Source organism: Haemaphysalis longicornis, unplaced genomic scaffold (assembly GCF_048455015.1).
Source record: "Haemaphysalis longicornis isolate Haplotype H1 unplaced genomic scaffold, Haemaphysalis longicornis Haplotype H1 scaffold_32, whole genome shotgun sequence".
Classification (NCBI taxonomy): domain Eukaryota; kingdom Metazoa; phylum Arthropoda; class Arachnida; order Ixodida; family Ixodidae; genus Haemaphysalis; species Haemaphysalis longicornis.
Genome location: NW_027526343.1, coordinates 3,119,763 through 3,139,721, shown reverse-complemented (window position 1 = coordinate 3,139,721; position 19,959 = coordinate 3,119,763).

The following is a 19,959-nucleotide window of genomic DNA, read 5'->3' as shown; positions in this document are numbered from 1 at the left end:
GCCAAAAAGAATGTTATCTTGGTACATAAAAGCGAAGAAAAATAATACGTTTCTGTAAAGTGAGGCGCTCTCCGACGACGTTAGCCTTGGTCCATTAACATTTAACCGCCATCATCCCCTACAGCTCTTATATGAAGGATCTAGAAATGGAACCAAATTTGCGCATGCTGTTTACAGGTAGGTAGCTATATGCTTTAAATTAGTTGTGTTGATTACTTCTTATTTCATGTTCATGTAAAGTCAAAGAGCTGGAGAACTTTGCTAACTTTGCTTTAAGTGTGGCAACTTGGTAGACTACTTGCTGCATACCATGGCTAGATCTAATGATTGGTCTCCTTATTTATTGTGTAATGGAAGTATAGGGCACAATTATCACTCACGTATAATTTGCGGCTATCAATGTAGTGCAATAACTTGAATTATTATATTTGGGCAGCTCGCAACATATCTTGTTTTGTAAACAGTGCGATTATATTCACAAGTTCAGGTGCCATGAAAGTGAAGTCAGCCCCTGCGAAAACGAAGGCGGACTAGAAAGCTTCGTAGCAGCTGCGGCAAACGGAAGGGGGCCCCCTGATCGACGAAATGATAAGGACCACTGTTTATTCCTGAGCTGTCCAGTGAAATATCGACAGCGCCGGCCGTGCGGTTTGTCATAATCCCGGCCGATGCCGCTAGCTTATACTAGGCAAATCGCCTGTGCTGTTATCTGGCCGTCCTAGGAATCACAGTTTCCCCTCCTGTCTTTTTCTTGCTTCGTGTTGAAAGCACGCAGCCACATGTACTCCTGGTTAGCTTTCAACACCAGTGACATTCTTTGCCGAGATCCTCAAGAATATTCCTGGTGTTAACTTCGTGGCTGTGAGCCGTCCGTAACTTCGTAACTTTGATTTACAGTCGTCAGCTCCTGATCGAATGGCTGGAGTCACAGCACCCACATCCCGACGTGTTTTGTTTGTCAAGTCAAGTGATTTTGTTTTGTAAAAATGTTTTCGGAAAACGCGAAAAAATTGTTCCCTTGGATTTTGAGAGTAGCAATGGTTCGGTATGTTTTACTCGGCTTTCGGTGCAATGTGTATTCTAACCCTATGGTCAATTGACGCTCTCCCCGTGGTTCTGTACGATTCCTCCTTATCTATATTATTCACCAGCCCATCTACGCCCACTGCAGGGCAAAGGCCTCTCTCATTAATCTACAATTGCCCCAATCTCCAATCTGTACGATTGAGGAATTGCAAATACATAGCCCGGCAAGACTAAACCTCGAACGCGATGAACAAGATGACCCAAACACGCTGTCCTGCCTCTGAACGCCTCCTTCAGTTAAGCCTTTTTGGTGTACTGGGGTAGTCGACAACGCATAATGGACGCAGAAAATGGTGGTACACTCGATATCGAAGCACCCACTGCGGTTGCTCAGTGGGTAAGACGTTGTGCTGCTCAGCCGCAGGACTAGAGTTCGTGTCCTAGCCCCGGCGGCCGCTTTTCTGAGGAAAGACAAAGTCGAGAACGCCCGGATATCGAGATTTCGGTGGGAGTCAAATATCCCGATTGGTCAAAATTAATCCAGAGTCGTCTACTACGGCGCATCTTACAGCCTGGCTAGGTTCGGTCTGTAAACTCTAAAATCAGAATAAACCTAGAAGCAAGTGCCCTCTGAATACGCGACTCCAGTCACTCCCAGATCCACTTGGCACAATGCCGCCATTTTTGCCTTGGCACCATTTTGTGGAAAACCGGTGTTCCAGGGTAGACATGAAATTTGGGGGCCATCTTCTGCTTACGACTCTAGGTATTTCGCCCCGTGTGGCACAGTACCCATTCGTCTTGAGATTGGAAGGGTTATTAACAGGATTTTCAACAACGTAATTCATCAGGGCTAATTTTCACTGGAATTCATATTTTGCCGAGGGTGATCAGACTTACGCGAAATAAAGGGTGAAAAACAGGCTCTTTGCTTGGAGATACGGTCGAACATCTTTGCCTTTTGGCATCACTTTAGTTCGCACGTATGGTGGCATGCTTATAACTTCCTGCTGAAATCCTTCGAAAGGGTCACTCGTATCACTCGTAGTATACGCGGTGTCCATCTATGCCTATACCTATACTGCAATCATGATACAAACGCAGCCATTATCAAACATCTCGAAAATCACAATCATGCCGAAAATCGCCCTTGAACGGTGTGCATTACATAGAACAGAAATCCCGGTATACCGTGACGCTTTCCATAGAAAAAGAACGGGCAAATATTCCGGTTACGGTGCAACTTTAAGAACTTACTCCAACGGCTAGGATGGTAATATAATCATGCTCGAGCGTACAGGGAACGTGCTACAGAACATTGGCCACACCCTCGTGGGTTGCCCTCGGCTCCAACACTACGCCGTAGGCTGTCGAGCAGACAGCCCTCAGGTTTTTACGAAGAAACGGTGGTTTCGTGATGTTGCATTCGAACTGATGGGTCGGGAACTGTGCACATTCTTTCGATATCTGACCATTGAGAACGACCGCTTTACGGTTTTAAACATGGCCACGCCATCAGCACGACCGGCTGCAATGAATACGCTGTGTGCGCAGGGTGAAGTGGTTGCTGACATTTTCTTCCTGCGGTGTCCGTGTGCGGAAAAGAGTTGTAATATCTTTAACAAAGTTGAGAATAAAATGACTGGCAGCCACCAAAGTAAGGAAGAACATGCTGTGCGTATTCCTTATGCGGTAACCCATCGACGGATCTAAGATCGCTGTCATATGCGCCTAATATTTTCCCTCCGGCCCTACCGCAAAACGCAGGCGATCACTGGAGGCAGGAGCTGACGTTATGAAAGCTCAGTTTCTTTCCGCTATTCTTATAAAATGATGTTTTTTCTGTATGAAAACCTGGTAAGCCATTCCCAGCTGATAAAATATGCGCGCATTTGGTTGGAGACAGCGAGTGTCAGTAATACAACGTGTTGTGTCTCTACCGTAGAGAAGTCTTGTTTTTCTTTGAGTAGACGCGAATTTCTGTCACTCACTTCAAGGCATCATAAGAATGAATTAGTTGTAAGAATTGCGTTTACTAGCTACAGCCACAGCGCCAATTCAACCAAGACACCGGTGCTAATGATTCGGGTAAAAGAATAATGAACGCCCGAGTAGTACTCGTCAGTTGTTTCGCGTTTGGTGATCGCGATTTGTTTCATTCTTGTGCAATGCGCTGAATGAAGAGTAAGTACAGCCCTAGTGCACGCAAAGAACCATGTAACACTTTGCTTATTTTTTACATTTTAGCATATCTTTGCGGTCAATAAATAACATAGCAGAGAACAAAGACCTAATCAAGGGGAGCACAAAATACAGCCCTCAGAAAATTATGCAGGATGTTCTGGCTTCAGAACACTACCCTTGGGTCCTCCCCAGGTAAACATACACTTGTTGCATGCAAAGCTCACACGTATTAGGCATTTCTGTAGAGCTTCGGCATGGTGCAACAAAGTGAAGCCAAAAGGGCACATAGTGAGGTGAACCTCTGGTTAGCATATACGTGCTTCATAGATATTTTTATTCCGCATACTTGATAAATATTGAACAGTCAATCTGCGCAGTTACTCAAATAGCAAGTACGATTCTCGAGGTGTTCGAAATTTTGAATATTTGAGCACCTCTGCTTTTTTATTTCTGACTGGTTAGCTGGCAGGCACTCTGAATGCAGGTTTCTACCTTCAATCAGAACACAGAACATTGAGCAATTTTGGGCGCGATGACAAAAAAATAAGCAACGCAAATTATAAGGACGAGAGCTCTTACAAGTGGCTCTTTCAGCATTTTAATAGTGACAGCAAAAGTTGAACACTTGCACCTGTAAGCAGCAACCATATACCCAAAGCCGGCAGTGTACGGTAAAATAGAACACCCAAAGAACATGCCTTTTAAGGTGATGACGGCACGAAATAAACACCTTCTAGTTGAGCGTATCGTTCAGCTGAACTCGCAACCCGTCAAGCCGGCTTTAAAAGAATAAATGCCTGCACTTGCTTCATGAAGAATGGGTGCGCTGGATCGAACTTTAAAGAATGGGGATAGTAACCGTTTGTATTCGGTAGACGAAGATGGGTGGGCTATTAGCTTTTGTCTGTTGCATCAACGTTTGCTAATTACAATGAGGTTTGCAACGCTAAAAGAAATAATGATGGTTACACACACGCATTCTGAATGCGTGTAAGCCTCCTTTTTACGCTTGCTTGGTGTATGCCGCTAGCCATAAAAAAGTGCTTTGTGCTGCTGAGTACGAAGTTGCGGGTTCGATTCCGGCCGCGGCGGCCGCTTTTGTAATTGAAGCGGCTTTCTTATTGAGGCGAAAAGCGAAAACGCCCATGGGTACGGGACTTTGGCGCAAATTAAAGAATCCCAGGTGGTTAAAATAATACGGAGCCTTCATCGCCTGCGTTGCCCCGGCGCGTTAAACGCTACAATCAATCAATCAACCATGACCGCAGTTCACTGTGCGGAGTGGCATTCCTCCGACACGTCGAAAACCTTCTTGCTGTTGTAAAGTTTCACGCCGTTTTCTTCATTTGAGGCCATGAATTATCTGGAACACTCAGTACGGCTACAGCCACCCGTTGGGATTACACTGCTTGCAATGCCGATCGCTGCCCTAGCAGATGGTCTCGACGAAGGTCTTCCAACGCGAGACCCCGTAGCGGCCAATGGTGGTGCTGCCAAGGTGGAGCAGCGCGAGTTGCTTAGGTGTCCCACGCTCCCTAGACACACACCTCTGTTCCAATACCCAAATCCAAATCTACTGCTGCTCGTTGTCGACCCGTTGTAATGAAAACCGATAGAAATAATTTGGCTTATAGGCGCTGACAGGTTTCCGTAGACAAATTTATGCCCAAGTACCCCTAACATTAGAGCGCACACAAAAAAGCAATAATAAACTGCGCACTCCAATGGGCGAGTTCATTCCGACAGTGTGGGGCGGCTCGGCCCGTCGATCTGACTAGTTTTATAGCAACATTATCGTGCACGGAAGTATTCTGGTGCACTATACTACCATACTGTAGAGTAGTACAAACTCGTGTTTCAGTTATTCTTGCGCATTCACGAGGATCCGAAAATATAAGAGTGGCTTCAAAAAGGGTCTTGCTCAAGAAGCGCCCTAGCTACGAGTTCCAGACACCAGCGCGTGATACGAGGAAAATTTCTTTCGTGACAGGCGGTCTTCTTTGTCTAGGACTCCGAATTATTTTTTACCGTTGGCGTTACATAGCCTGTGACTTTTTAGCTCTTGCTCAACAGCGCTACTAATTGCTTCAAGTTATTTGGCAGACACACAATAAGAGATTTGGGCAAAAGCTCCTACCGCATCACCATCAATGACGCCAAGCTACGGCAGTGGCGGGTGTCGTTCAGCAGATGTAGAACAGAAGCTCTCCCTGGACGTTTAAGGCAGCTTTTGAGTAAATCCCCTGTACTGTATAATGTTTAAACCTTACATTGCTACTGCACCGAAGGGGCTGCACAGTGCATGGCTTCAAAAAGGTCAGGCGAAGCGGGGGCCAGTTGCTATGTATTTAAACATGCGTGAAAGTTGAAGTATGTCAGAATTTATGTACAATGATTGACATTATGTTCATCATGGCCAGTCCCATTTGTGCACCTCAAGATAGATTCAAACTTACAAAACTTACCTCCATTTATAATTACTCGAGGCCCGCAGTACAAGAACGACTTTTTCTCTGGTAACATCAACGTAGGAAAGTAACGGCACAGTAAAAATTGCATACCTTTCATCGACACTCTGAAAGCGCCAGTTTCTCTACCACCGACCCTTCTTTCCACAGCCGTCCAAGGGCAAACAGTCTGCAAGAGAATGTTCCAGTTGGGCATGGCTGCGCTGGGTCCCAGTAACATACACAGGGAAAGTTAAATCTGTTATCGAACCTGAACCCATTCCACACGCTACGCTGTTAAACTGATGGTCTCTAAGCAGGCCATAAAATGGCTTTGTTGTATTCCAACACTTAAAGGAGCCATGAAGAGAAAACACAAGTTTGGTTCATTCAAAAGATTGCCTCGTTAGAACCATAACGACACCACTTATAACGCAAAGTTCGCTCAAATAAGCTACATAATTAGGAAAAAAGGAAATGACCATGCGACCCACCAGCTCATTTTCCGCAACAGAACCTGTGATGTCACTTGGGAATGCTCTGCGATTGGCAGAGGCCGGCAAAAGCAAACGCATGTTAGGCAGGGCTTACAGTTTTCATAGCGAGCTAAATGCCCGTGAAACATACTGCACATTCTTTTTATGACAAAGAACGGTGGAGTAAACGGTTGAAGTTCCGAACGAACACGCAAGCGTGTGCGCCAATGCGTACGAAACAACCGCCTGGCCGAGCTCGACATCTCGCCGTCGCGCAGACGAATTTTCGGGTGCGAGGCGCTCTGACCTTGGGGGAAAAATGCCGTAAACACCGCGCATTGACGCTCGTATCTTTGTGGTCGAAGCAGAGAGCTCGCGCGAACGGCTTTCCATACACGACACCGGCCAACTAGCATAGACGATACTGCTACTGAAGTTGAACTATTATTAACCGTAATAAAAATACGGCACATACGTACCAGTCTGTATTCGTCCGTCGCGACGGGGCTGACGAGGCAGCGGTGCCGACGGCAGGGCGTTCGTCTGTTGTGGCTATCGTGGAATGGTCGCTTTCCCGTCCACCGCGTATCCCACAACTCTTGCCGCTCGTGCACTTAGAAGCATTGAGCGTTCAAGTGGTGTGAGGTTGTTAAATGCAAGCCCGAGCTCCTCGGCGAGAGTTTTGTTCTCCGGATCAGGCGATTCCATGACTAGGGCTGCGGGTGCACTAGGTTTTACTAGCATTTTTAAAATGGCCGCCGTCTCGGTCGACTCCCGCGTGTGGGTGCTATATGGAGTCGACATACTAAGTATCTGTTTCATGGACCGGCCCGTGTGACGCCATTGCTCACGTCACCAAATGTGCAATTTTAGCGGGAGATTAAAAATTTTGGCTTAACTTGCCTTATTTCTCAGTGAATAAAGCATCATTTGCTTCCGGGAAAGCGCTTGGGGTACTATGAAACACCTAATCTTTCGAATAAAACAAACTTTTGTTTTCTCTTCATGGCTCCTTTAAGCTTTATATAAGGCTCGACTTCGACATTGGCTACATGTACGGTGGGGTCCTGTCTGCAGGGATGTTTACCTTCTGCATTCAGGGGGAGCACACAAGATAATAGTGCTGGCGCTACCATGTAACTGAAACGAACGAAGCCTGTCCAAGGATTTCTCATTTTCATCTGCCTATTACGTGGAGACAATCTACGTGTTTAGTTAACAGGTTACTTAAGTGTTTTGTAGTGTGCTGTGACATGTGGGGTGCATTTGGGTATTACGATAATAGTCATGGTGAGATTAGGATATTAGCCACCTGATTTCTACGGCAATCAATGTCAGTAGAAAGTAGACGGAAGAAGGACAGAAACGCAAGAAAAAGCACGGAAGGTGCGCCTGGTCCAATGAAGAGGGTGACGTCTAGAAAACCGACCTCGGCAGAGGGGTTCAGCCTTGGTGCTGGCTGACACTGCTATAGTCGTGCCGAAGTCTGGGACCCTCAAACGACGCTAGCGCTCCCGCCGCATTCCGTGAACTATACGAAGGCTATGTTTACAAGAAACCTTAGCAGTCTGAGACCCCAAGTGCCACCCGGATCTTGAGGGGGCCTCACGGCGTACCCCCAAAGCCGAATACCTCGACTTCACTGTGCACACAAAACATGACGTCAAGCGTCCAGCGTGACAGGAACGGCGCATGATGGCATCTCGAGACGGTCGTGTCCTCGCAAGCGATGACAGGTGCGCATCGTCGAGTGGGAAATCCCTTAGTTCCAATCCTGACAGCAACCAGACACATTACGAACCGCAACCAACATTGTCTTCCTTCTTGAAACTCTCTCCTCCAACCTAGGTGGTTGTTATGGTAGACACAAACGGGATCGTGTAACCTGCACGGATGCTTCTATCCCTGAAGAGTGACGCACCGGGCGTGCTACTTTCTCGATGTCCTGGCTGCCTGGTTGCGACGCGAGCCTACATTCTACAGATAAAATGGCGGCCGGTCTTCACTTCCTTTACAATTGCGTCACACAACGCACTTCCTCCCTCCTTGAACTGCTCTACTCCATGAGCTCGCAAGGCGGCGCGTTGGTTTCTTCCTTGCCGTGCAGGCATTACGGGTAACGATCGCGCCGAATTCTTAGCCTCAGAACTCACCAGCCCGTTCACCCGCTATGCTACCAGCAAGCTTACGCGTTTAAAACCCTGTTACTCAGATCTTGTTCTTCACCCCTCCCGCCCGATGGCAATTCTGACGACCATACCGCTCCTTATTTCGCAACCAGGCTGAGCAGTTGCAGGAACGTGAAATAAATTGTTGTTCTATGTTTGCTAAACGCGCACACCATATTCGTGATGTACAACCCCCGAGGACCCTGCTTGCGTATGCGGTACCCCTTTCCGAGCGTTACCGCCTGAACATGCACGTTACCGCTTGAATAACTACGACAGACAGACAGACAGACACACTCACCGAGAGACAGACAGAACTTTAATAACGAATGGGTTTGGGCCGGAATGCATAAGGATGGTTTAAAACTGCCCTTGGTGGCCGCTTCCTATGAGAAGAGCTACAGCCCGTCCGTGGTGTCTTTTGGCCCGTGAAAGAGCCAAATCCATTTATCAATGACAGCAGCCAATTTGGCCGGTGATTGGAACGTGACTATTTAAATTTATCATAGTCCGACACATGGTGATGAATGCTTAGGTCCAGTTCTTTTGTGCAGGCAAATCAATGAATGTTCTGTGAGGGTGTACATGCCGCCCCGTCGATATTTGTGGAATCCTGTGGCGTTGCTCCAAGGAGGTAGGTCTGACTCCATCGTGTACAATGACACTGTCTTTTTAAGGTTTCCCTGAGCGCGCATTATACTCAAAAACCCTTGGGCGCCTCGTGGAATTCTTCGAGTTCTCGGATTGGCTACGTAAGGCACAGTGAACAGCAGTTCCAGCCATCGTTGTTGTCGGTGGTGCCGACGTTCCCAGTTGAAGTCGGTGCCAAGCGTTGTTTGGTAGGACGTAAGATATACACCCAACGGCGGTGTAATATAGCCTAGCTCGCTTGCCCGTGGGCCCATTCGTTGCCGCGAGGCCCATGATGAGGTTGACTCTTCCATTTTTGATGGCAGCGACAATTCCTCGTGTAGAGCTGCGCAAGTACTCTTGATACTTTCAACAAAGTTGACTCGCCTAACAGGATCAATGAGGCGCCTGGACGCTGTTCGCAAGAAGGTGGACGTGTTGATCCACGGCTTGCATACTTACCTAATGTTACTTGCTGTGTTGTGAAGAGAGCGTTTTTCATTTAGTAAAGCTCAAGCTCTGCACTGTTGTCTACATCCTGTAGTAAGGGTGCAAAGTGCTTCTCTCCTGCCCTGGCCAGCCAAACGGACGATGACCATTGTCAGAAAACGCCGAGCACTTTGTTGGAAAGCAGTGGATACGACCGAGATCTGGTCATTGGAGACTGGGCCGTCGTTACGGCATGCGGGATAGTACGCGTCCTTTGCCGTAGTCCAGCATCATTGCGGCGCCGCTGCTCTTAACAGCGGGGAAGGTCGCGAATCGGTGCTTTGTTTATTCGCCTAGGTCAACGCTGGAGTACAACGCTGTGGTTGACTCGCTGTAATCCAGCGCCGCCATCGACGAAATATTTTCCGAGACGATTTCGATGTTCGCAGTCAGTGTAGAGCCTACATATATCACCTTTCAGCGTGCGATGCGCGGAAAACTACTTGAAATAGCGGCCAAGGGCACGGGTTCGTTTCGCAGCCGCGGAAGCACCTTTTCTGATTAAAGCGAGAAACCAATGCGGGCACCTGTTCGGTATTTCGCACGCCATTAAACATCTCCATGCGGTAAAAATATTTGGGAGCCCTAATTACAGCGGGCCTCTTCACCCCTCAGGCGTCGGCGCATCAAGAATCCACATCTTTTTTGGGAGTGTTTGAAAGCCCCTTGCCTCGAGCTGCCTGCTGTTTTTTTCGTTTTTTTTCTATCTGGCAACGCTTTTTTCACAACTCGAACCATCTCCAATCAAGTCTAGTGGCTGAACATCAGCCTATATAACTAGTTAACTAGTTGGCGCTACATTTGCAGGAAAAAAAATGGCACCAAAGACCGCAATTCGCCACCCAGCCGTGTTAGTAAAAGGCAGAATAAACCATTCCGAAAAAAACGGCGATGTCACAGTTACTACAGAATGTCGTTGCGCGAGAGCAGGCGTGATGCGGAGAACGCCACAATATGAAGACCGTAGAATGGCAGGAAGATGGTCGGAAAACGTATACTGCTTAGTATCGAACGGTTCATGTTGGCAGAGTGCGCGAAAGGCAGGTCCTGCTTTTTCTTGGTATACTTTATGCAGACTACTGTAATTCACTACAGTTCGGTGGTCTGATCACTAAATATAGCTGTGGAGATCTGACATGCAGCGTTCATTTTCTTGCTTGTGATACTTTTTTAAACCCATGTTTCGGTGTTTGGCGTACCTTCACCTAACAAGTATTTCTAAATAACAAAATCTGGCATCTTTGCTTGCATACCCCAGCTTGTCTAAAATGCATCTGAATTTTTTTCGGATAAAGAATGCTCACGTGTGTGTGACATGTTACCAGTGATACTGGGTTGTAAATAGCTTGGTTGTAGCCACCTCGTATTTCTGCTCTCGGTTGGGGAAGAATACTTGTTGAAAAGCTGTGAAATCTTTATGAGGGAAATTAACAGTGTTTTGGTGATAAACGATTGTGTTATAACAGCAATAAGTTTCAGTTCTCCTCATTTGTACTTCGAATTGATTTTTTGAAAGTTTACGCTAAACGCTTTGAACACTTGTACAACGCCATAATGCTTTCTAGACATTACTTTCATGGTTCTAGACGGGTTGATAAAAAGGTTTTATAACAACTGTACAAGCTACTCTCTGGATTTTCAAATTGGAGTCCCAGCCCTTAGCTAAGTTTGAACAACGCAAAATACAACGAACGTTCTCCAGAGATGCCCTAACAAGGAAACCACTGCCATTTCGATAAACTAACCCTCCTTTTCCTTCCACGAACTTTGGGTGACAAGATGAGTGAGCGATACCAACTGCGCCTATTTTAATATGCGAACTAGCGGTAGTTTGTTTCGCCAAGAGCTATGCGTTTCTGTCATTTTCTTTTTTCTTTCCTCTTGCTCGTTTCTGCAACCCTAAAAATAATTTCCCTGACGTGAATGAATGTAATTACACCATAGAGACGCACGAATAAATACAAAGGCCATCCCACGTCTACATGTCCTGTTGATTTGCCTTTTCTCATTTCAGGGGATATAGCCGAAGCTGCAAAGGAGCAGAGTAAGTTAGAATACCCGGTATCACAGGAAACATCGTTTAAATGTGAATTACAGTTTCATTACACCATACTTGCAGCTTCTCTGTTTTGACTTGGGCTGCTTCAGGGAGTTTCCAGATTTGAGGGATAAAGTTGCGGTGTTTATGATTGACATGTAAACACACGACAATAAAAGAGTAGCGGGGGCTCTTTATTTGTACGGAATACTGTAATGAAGGTACAGAACGAAACGAACAATCTAAATAAAATCTAATGCTTCATTTTACACCTAGTGAAAGACAAAATGCCTTTGAGAAGTCTCAAAACATGTAAGAACGGCAAAAAATATCGAAGTCTTCGCGTTGAAATCTTTTGTACTGCTGTCGCAATAAGTGTCACGGTAATTATTTGTAAAGACTTTGAAGATGTTTGCTACAAACCGTAATGTTTAGAGCTCTGAAAGAAGTGTTTTTAAAAGACCGCGATTAAGTGGTTGTTCTGAGAGTTCATTGGAACATACTGATTTAGGTTTATGTTTTTGCATGCAAGATATTTCGTACACCTTTTGCAATCGCATAAAAGTTAATAAAATGGCGTCCCTCATCAAGTAAACCCGTGCACAAATTCGGTTCCACACCAAAAACGAGGCTAAAGAACATTGATGGGTTGTTTCAACGTGTATTATGCCAAGAGTACTATATAAGCAATGATCAGCAATGGTGAATGGGTGACACTATTGACTATAGCATCACGGTAAACAGAGTAACTTGCCTACCATCGCTGACGGTGGCTCTTGGCCACCGTGACCAAAGTTATTAATACAGAAAGCGGAAATCTGTACAGAGGAAGTGGAAGGCCAAAAATTTGTAAGATAGTGAGCATAGTGGCAGTCCCGAAATTGTTCAAAGTGAAAGAATAAAATTTGAATAAATAGTGCATTGAGAAGCAAATGCTGATTCTTCACAAAATGAACAGGCACAATGTGCAGGGGCAACAAATGCCCCGCCAGAATGAAGCATGCAATGCAATTTCAGCCTTGTGAAAAATGTAACATGTTTCCGCGGGAAGCTTTGGATCAAGGTATTGGGTTTCTTTAAGGAGCTGAAGAATTTAGAGGCAAATTTGGAAGACTCATTGGTGGCTCGTAAACCCACAAGGCTGCTTTTATTCGAAACAGGGCGACTGTTGGAGATTGCAAAACAACCACGCTGCGCAAACTATGAGAGCGAAAAAAACAGATACATCGGAACATTGATGGTTGCTTGTTAATCGCTGCTTATCAGACACAGGATGTATCTTTGTCCTTCTAGTTCATAGAATAAATATTCTGTTGCGTGACATGAATAACGTGATCGGCTTGAACTGTCTGAGGTGTGAAGGGGCTCCTTTATTAGAAACACAAGGAGCCAGTATATGCAGCAATTAGTTATCGTAGCCGCTGTGGTGTTTTTGTAGCTAGTATTTGAGAAGACAATCCCGTTTGTACCATTTACTCCTTCGGAGGAGGAGACAATGTATAGTGGGTCGGTGACAGGAAACGCAATAAAAATACTGGCGTCGTAATGGGCGGTGTGAAATTGAGTATTTAAATTATTTATCGCTGGGATTGAATCAACAACGCGGGATTGCGGTTCAGTGAGTACTTGATGTGGAGGTGGAAGAGTTGAAATGCTGTCTTGTGCGAATAGAGGGAACACCAGCCTCTTATATATGATGACCAGGTTATGCATACGGCAGGTAAGAACACGTAATCTGTGAGTGCTCTATTAGCAGGCTGCGCTTTATTAAGTTATCAGACACGTGAGCTTTTACATTGTCATTAGTCGCCGTTCAAAACAAGGTTAGATTTCACTAATGAAACTTCCGCGATGCGTTACACGCGAAACGTTCAGACACCTTGTGGATCAATCCTGTGCTGTATATGGCGCAATAGTTTAATCTATGTGGCCACCAGTTCAGTAGTATTCATACAGATCTTGCAATTAAAGGTTGACAGCGACGTCAACACTGAAGTTACGTGCATGCCGAACTGTTATTTGAAGAGGCCTTCTTTAGTAATACGGGGTTCAGTTTTATTTATTTTAATTTTTATGTATAAATTCTTTTTTTATTTGTTTTGGCTATCTGTTAGCCCGATAGGTCCGATACAGGGTGACGAAAAAGATAAAAAGTGCTGGGACTGGCAGCTGACAATCGAAATAAGTAATATTTAAGAAATGTTCATTTGTGACCTTGATAACCGAGAAAAATGTCTCGGCTGCACGTGAATTTCTTATGTGACGAAAACATTCTTCTTGTTGCAAGATTTGAGGATTCTATTGTGCCGGGGCTATTTCAGTGAATCTCCCGCTTAAGCTATCTTGGCGCAATTATGGAAGTGACTTGCAGTGGAACGGATTATGCTTTTCCACGGAGTATTACATAGGGGTTCATCAGTGCTACAAACGGTCTTTTATCTCTGAATACAGTCAGTAACACCACCTTTTATTTGTTAAAAAGCGAAATTTGGAATGTTTTTTTGGTGTAATCCAACTCTGATGATGAATAGAAGGCTACTGTCTATGGAAAGGATACTATACGGGGAGCAGTCCAGTCCCGTCTGTCCGAATGTATTCGATACCCACTGGCGCCCTTCATTTTGCAAATGTGCAAGCAGATAACAGATATGTAATTTGGTTGATCGCCCTAGCTAAAAATGTCGTACAGAGCTGGAATATCATTTTGCAAATGTGCAAGCAGATAACAGATATGTAACTGGATTGATCGCCCTAGCTAAAAATGCCGTACAGACCTGGAATATCGGCCTCAGGCAATCGCAAATATTTTCGTTGCATCCATGAGCCTTTTTGCCTCATTTTCAGTATATGTCAGATGATAAACAAAACGCTGTGTGGTCTAGGTCATGGGTACGCATCTTACGTACAAAGTTGAAGAACTGTAAAGGAGGTGAACTGGGAGAAATTAGAGGTGGTTTTATGTTTGGTTATTTTGTATAGAGACGAAATGGGTAAAATGTACGGCCTGACACAGGACGAGGGTGTAGAAAGCGGATTCAGACGAGTAGGATTCAAAGGCGAAGTGCATTTTAGCTCTTCTTCAAACGTGATTGATTTACACTGAAATGTAGTGTCGGAAACATGTGAATACCGGAGAGTGCTAAATGGGAAGGCCGCTTTGGGAATAGCCAGGTTCAAACAAGTATAAGTCTTGTCGCAATATTCCCCGCACGGGGCACCTTGAGTAAGCATGGTGACGGTGCTGGCGACACCGCGGACCCCGAGCCTCCACAGTCCCGCTGTAACCGACCGTGGTAATGGGTTTTATGGTGAAGGGTAGAAACCTCAAACGGCTGCCGTCGGAGCCCAGGTCAAGCTCCGGCGGATGGGCTCCCTGTCTGTTTACCAAGCAGGGAGCTCCGAGACCTCTTTGACCATCAGGGTAAAGTCAAAGAAGAAAGTACCCCCGTCCCCTGCTTCTATACTAAGATATATGGCATTTTCTCACCCCCCCCCAAAACGTGATCAGCCCCCGAAAAGGGGCCGCACCGAAGTTTCTTTTCCTCCTTTGTAATCAACCTCTCTCCCAAAGCCTGATAATTTCTCGCGGTTTTTGATCATGGAATGTCCTGACAAGAGAAAGCCCATCACTTCCCAGTCCGTGTTTCTAACCTTCAAGTTTCTTGAAAGCTTTATTGCAAAGTCGTACAAGGCTAAGAAACTCACAACGGAAGAAGTTTTGATAGAAGTAGAAAACAAACAACAATCCTCTAACTTCCTCAAGCAAACGCGCATGGTAGATGTTGACATCAAGATCACGCTCCATCGCAGCCTCAATAGCTGCCAGAGCGTGATCTCTGATCGGGATCTAATGAATGAGACTGAAGCAGATCTGCTCGAGGGCCTCTGAGATAAGGGCGTGAGAGCAGTTAAGCGAATCACCATACGCCGAAATGATGAAATAATTCCAACCAAGCACATAATCTTGACACTTGACCGCTCAAACCTTTCTGAGTCAGTCAAAGCAGGTTTCTTGAGATGACCAATCCGACCCTACGTGCCGAACCCACGCCGCTGTTTCAAGTGTCAGCGGTTTGGGCACGGCACAACCTCTTGTCGTGGTAAATTGACGTGCCCAAAATGTGCAGCACATGATCATCTAACTGACAATTGTAAATCCGAGAACTTCACCTGTGCCAACTGCGAGGGACCACACGCTGCCTATTCTAGGAGCTGTGAAAAGTTCAAACATGAAAAACAGATAATTGCCTTGAAAGTCAACGAAAACATCACCTTCCCAGAGGCGCGGAAGAGCTTCGCCTCTTTCCCCCTGGGGAGGTACGCCGACGCAGCTCGCCGGGGGGCGGAGCGGCGTCTGGTTTCGGCGGGGACCCAGTACCGCGAGTCGGACTTGGTCCCGCCCCCGCCCCCCCCTGGGTTGCCTCTGGCAGCCCAACCCGCCTCCGCACCGCTCGCTGAGCCAGCAGCGGTTGTGGCGGCAACCTCTTCCGTCGGGACCGGTGCTGCTCCCGTCCCTGCCTCCCCGTCCTCCAGTGCGTCGGAGGGTGCCATGGACACCACGAGCCGCGCACCGGCTCTCACCGCCATCGCACCGCCCGTGCCACTCCTGGTGCCCCGGACACCCGCGGCGGTGGCGGCTCAAACGAAGAGCCCCCGAAGGGGGGCCAAGTCCAGGGGGCCTGGTTCGACGGGCACACCCAGGACATCGGACGACGAGGTGGACGTCGTGCCGTTCTTGCCTGCAACGCAGCGCAAGGAGCGGCCTCCGACGTCCAAGCCTACAGAAAGGCCCAAAAAGCCCAATCCAAGAGTCACAGCGCCGAAAGACGACACAAACATACACTCCAGTAGCTCTAACACATCATAATGGGAAGACAAAATATCGTTCGATGGAACTGCTGAGGCCTTCTGAATAATCTTGACGACGTGTATGAGATTCTGCATGCCAATCAGCCAAGTGTAATGTGTGTCCAGGAAACACATCTGAATTCCAAACACACAAATTTCTTGAATAGTTACCTGGTATACAGAAAGGACAGGGATGGCTACACACTCTTCTGCCGGTGTGGCCATAATCGCCCGAAAATCATTAGCATGCCAGCCTGTCACCTTAAACACCGTCCTTGAGGCTGTAGCCATCCGTACAATAATTTAATAGGTTGGTAACGGTATGCTCCATTTACATTCATCCTGATTATGCACTTTCGAGCTCTGATTTGGAGGCGCTGGTCGACCAGCTGCCCGAACCGTATATTCTAACAGGCGACCTTAATGCACACAACTCTCTTTGGGGCTCCTCCAGAACGGATTCCCGAGGTCGCCTGGTAGAGAAATTCCTTGCATCTTCAGGAGCATGCCTTTTCAACAATAAACAACCTACATACCGTAACATAGGTCACAACACATACTCACATCTTGACCTGGCTGTTGGTTCTGCAATTTTCTTTCCATGTCTTGAGTGGGGTGTGGGCACGGACCCATATGATAGTGACCATTTCCCCACTTCATTAACGTATATAGGTACAGGCCCGTGCAGTCCATCTTCCCATAAAAGGTTTATTGAAGCAATAGCTAACTGGAATACATCTACAGAGACATCTAAACTACAGCACACATACATAGGACACCTACACGTTGAAGAAGCTACCCAACTGCTCACGGCGCACATCCTCGACGCCGCCGAAAAGTCCATTCCCCACGCCTCTGGTGCTCCGCGCAACCAGCGGAGGCCGTGGTGGAATGAGGACTGTAGGCGGGCGCGAGAGGCCCAGAACAAGGCGTGGGGTGTCCTTCGTCGGTACCCCACGTCGGGTAACCTCATTTTGTTCAAACGGGCCAAGGCGTTAGGAAAACCCTAAGACAAGGAGGGCTTGAGAAGATTTCTCGGACTGCGCGCATACTACCACCGCTTCGTAGCAAACTTCGCACGCATTGCAGAGACACTCACGCGCTTGACAAAAGATAGCACACATTTCGGGTTGGAAGAGGCCCAAGGAAAATCATTCTGCGAGCGAAAACAATGAATGCAAAACCCAACGGTGCACCCTCATTTCGACGAATACGCCGAAACGGAAATGCACACGACACCAGTGATGCAGGGTTGGGTGGTGTTCTCGTCCAAAAGCAAAGCGGTCACGAAAATGTAATCGCCTTTGGCAGCCGTGGTCTGTCGAATGAGGAGAAAAACTACTCGTGGTCCGAGAAAGACCACCTCGCAAATATATGGGCCGTTTCAAAATTTGGCCCATACCTGTATGATAGACCATTAAAGGTTGTGACATACCACCATGCACTGTCTTGGCTCGCTAATAATAAAGACGTTATGGCCGTCTTCGGTGGTGGAGCTTGCGCCTGCAAGAGTTTGACGTTACAATCGCCTATAAATACGGCAGGAAACACTTCTACGCCGATTGCCTGCCCCGCTTCCCCGTCGGCCCACCACCTCAAGTCCCCGATGAAGCAGCGCGTTCTTCAAACTCGTGAAGGAAAGCGACCTAGCCACCCAGCAGCGTGCCGACCCCTACTTACGCGTCATGATCGACTGCCTCGAAGGACGCAACGTCGCCGTGCCTAAAGTGTTCAAAGGCAACTTACCAGCATTTAGCCTGAAAAGCTCCGTCCTCGTGAAGAATTTCCGCCCCGAAACGAGAACAAGTTACCTTGTTCTCATTCCCGCGGACCTGCGTGACGAAGATGTGGAAGCGTGCCACAACGACCCATCTTCCGGAACTTTCGGCACAGCTTGCACTATTAGAAAAGTCATGGCGAGGTACTACTGGCCCCACCTTACGTCTGAAGTCACCCAATACGTTCCGAGCTTCCGTGACTGTCAGGGACGAAACACACCGTCGACTAGACACGCCGGACTTCTGCAGCCGATCGCTGTCCTATCAAGACCCTTCTAACAGATTAGGATGGACCTTCTGTGCCGTTTTCTGTATCACGATCAGAGAACAAGTAAATTGCCGTAGCCCCAGAGTACAAGACGCGCTACGCAGAGACGCCTACTCTTCCGAGTGGGACTGAACAAGAAGTCGCGAAGTTATTTATAAGCCAAGTTGTGCTGCGACAAGGCGCCCCTGAAATACTAGTCACAGACCGAGGAACGGCCTTCACTGGGGACCTTATGCAAGGAATCTTACGCTGCATCAATACAGTTTACCGAAAAACGACGGCGTACCAGCCCCAAGCGAACGGACTTGTGGAACGTCTGCACAAGACGGTCGCTCTTATGCTATGTACTTCGCGGTTGAACATAGACTTGAGACGACGTCCACGCGTATGTCACGTTTGGTTACAACTCACCGACCCAGAAAACAACACAGATGAGACCGTTTGATCTTGTCTACGGAAGACGGCCGACTACGATGCTTCACGCCATGCTTCCGCACGTACAAGACGATGATCTCAACGGAGACTCCAAGGATACCTTCAACGTGTGGAGGAGGCCCTCCAGCTCGCTGGAGTGCGTATCACGGATCACCAGCTGGTGAAAGCTGGACGCTACAATCTCAGACGCCGAGTACCACCCCGGAGATCGTGTGTGGGTTTGGAGTCTCATCGGACGACGCGGAAGCAGTGAGAAGGTTCTGTGACGGTATTTGACCCTACCGGATTCTACAACGTGTTGGCCAACTTACTTACGAAGTGACTGCCGATGGTGATTCCGATACATCAAAACGACCCATGCGACCCGAAGTCGTCCACGTGGTTTACCTAGAACCTTACTGCGCAAGATGATGGACTTTTTTTGTTGTTTGTTCAGACTCATTTTCTTTTAGCATGGGTCTATGCTATCTTAACGGGGAGGAGCAATGCAACGAACAATGCATTGGGTGTGTTTATGGTTTGTATTTATGCCCGGCTACGCCCGGCTATGTTATCTGTGTTCCAAGCGAACGCATGTTCCATTCTTTATTTTTGTGCCGCACGGGGTATCTCATTCGGATAATGAGAGCGTTTTGCCCTAACTTCACTGACATGGAATAATCATGCTTGAGGTACAATGTTCTTGATGTAAATAGACGGTTCGAGAAATGCTTGCGGCGAAGGATAAAAGCGTGCAGATAAGACACAGCGGTATTCCACTCGCCGACAGTCGCTTGCGCACGTCACTTTGTTGACTACTGCTTCGCCGCCTGTGTATTGTTTGAGTTGTTTGAGTTCGCACCAATAGACTTTTTCCTTGAAGAGAACTGCGTCATCTTCGACTTCATGGCAGTATAGAGGAGCGGGTCGACGACAGGAACCAAAACGAAAATGGTGGCGTCATAATGGGCTCTGTCAATAGGACTATTTGAATTATTCCACCTGTGTGAATAAAGTGAGAATGCAGCATTGCGGTTTTGTGAGTACTTTGTTCGGAGATTGAAGAGTTGAAATGCTGCCTTGTGCGCCAGGAGGGAACCCCAACTTCCTATATGACCACCTGATTATGGTATGCGTACGGCTGGTAAAAACAGGTAATCTCTGAGTGTTTTTTTAAGAAGGGTGAGTTTTAT